We start from the raw sequence: 1,740 nt of genomic DNA on the forward strand, positions 1-1,740 counted from the left end.
GGTAACCATCATATTGGCTACAGGAGGAGTCAAAAATGATGAATGGATGGTCGGTGGAGACTCGTTGGTGGGTGGTAGTTTGTAAGGCCCTGGTTTCCCCATGGATGGGTAGGGGGCCATCCCCGGCGTCTACGAGGTTGGCTGAAGTGGGGAGAAGTGGGCTGAATGCTGAGATGTGGCGGGAGTAAAAGTGGGAGTAGAGACAAGACCTGGCTGCTCCCGTATCCACCAATTATCTTGTCTTGACCCCATTCAGCCATATCTTGTTGTAGACTGGGAGTTTGTAGCTATTTGAGGTGGCCCCCGCCACCGTGGGGAGGTGCGGGGGCAGGCCTAAAAATCCATCTGCTGAGGATGGGGGTAGTCGTCGTGCTCGTCTTCTTCCGGTCCTTGGTAGAGCAGTGGTGGTACGTCGTCCTCTTGAGCGTCGTCATCAAGGGAGGAAACTTTCCTACGGCTTTGTTGGGGATTCTCTCGCCGATTCGCCTTGAGTTGTTCCCTTATGTCATGAAGGGGGCAGGTGCGGCTGCAAGCCGTGAACTCCCAAGGGTTTATGCTGATCAAGTTCCCTTGTTCCCTGGGGTTGTGGCGCTTCCTGTGCGGGTAAGCCCTGGGTACCGCAGGAGGGGGGTCTGCAGGCGATTGGTGAGGCGGCGGCTTGGGTTTTGGTGGGGGGTTGTGGTTTGTGGGGAACTTTGCCACTGCATGAAGTGGTTGTGGTGTGGGACGGGCGGCGAGAAGATGCCTGACGAGCTGCAGGTCTTGATCCATATTTCCTGAGGGATCATATATGGAGAAATGTTCCCTGACTATGCTCGGGAGGATCCTCAGCAGGGCGTTGAAGGTATGAGTGTCCCGAGTATTGACTTCAGCTTCGGGATAAGCGGCGGTGACGAGGCGCCGAGCCTGGGTGAAAGTATCATCCAGGTTACCGTCATAGGTGAGGGCGTCGAGTTGCGAGGGTGCGACAACTCTGCCCATGCAAGGCATAAAAGCCTGTTTCACTATCTGAGTGAACTGGTCCCATGACAGTTCTGGGACTATTTTGGGTGCGACATTTGTGATAATTTTTCGCAGATTCAGTAGTGTGACTGCAATTTTCTCCTTATCTGAGTCAAACCCTATGTCTAAAAGGGGTTTGATCATGTCCAAATAAACATCCATGTCACATTGGTCCGGGTTGAATTTTGGCAATTGAATGTGCGGTTTAGCTGCCATTGTGCAAGTTTCCTTTTACGTTCCTCCGTGCGTTACTCGGATCCAGAACCACCGCTTGCCACCAGTGTTATGCTGAGTGTTTTTAGGCCGACTCCTCGTACTAAAAACACTAGCTACTGAGCGGGGTCCTCTTTCCGGACCGGAAGTAATGCACTAACAAAGGAACAGGACATAAAAACTAGGCAGTCCACCTTTAACACATCTATTACCTTAATTCTAACACCGTGACAATATTACATAGAGTGATATTCTGGACAGAGGATACAGATATACAAAGTTACGTTAGTACAACACGGGATATTCACACACGCTATAATTATACAGTAATCCCTCTAATATCCGGACGCCCAATAACCGAACATCCCCACTAACCGAACCTTATCGTCCTGGGATCAAACATTCCCAAAATGGTCCGAAAATCCAAAAAAATTGGAAAAAAAATCGATTTTTTGCCGTCCGTAATTTGAACTTGCCGCGCGCGCCGCGTGAGAGCATTGTTTTGGTTCGTCATTCCTCCGACGT

The sequence above is a fragment of the Coenobita brevimanus genome, chromosome 23 (assembly GCF_032717465.1).
Source record: "Coenobita brevimanus isolate Jiangsu-jjx chromosome 23, ASM3271746v2, whole genome shotgun sequence".
Lineage (NCBI taxonomy): Eukaryota > Metazoa > Arthropoda > Malacostraca > Decapoda > Coenobitidae > Coenobita > Coenobita brevimanus.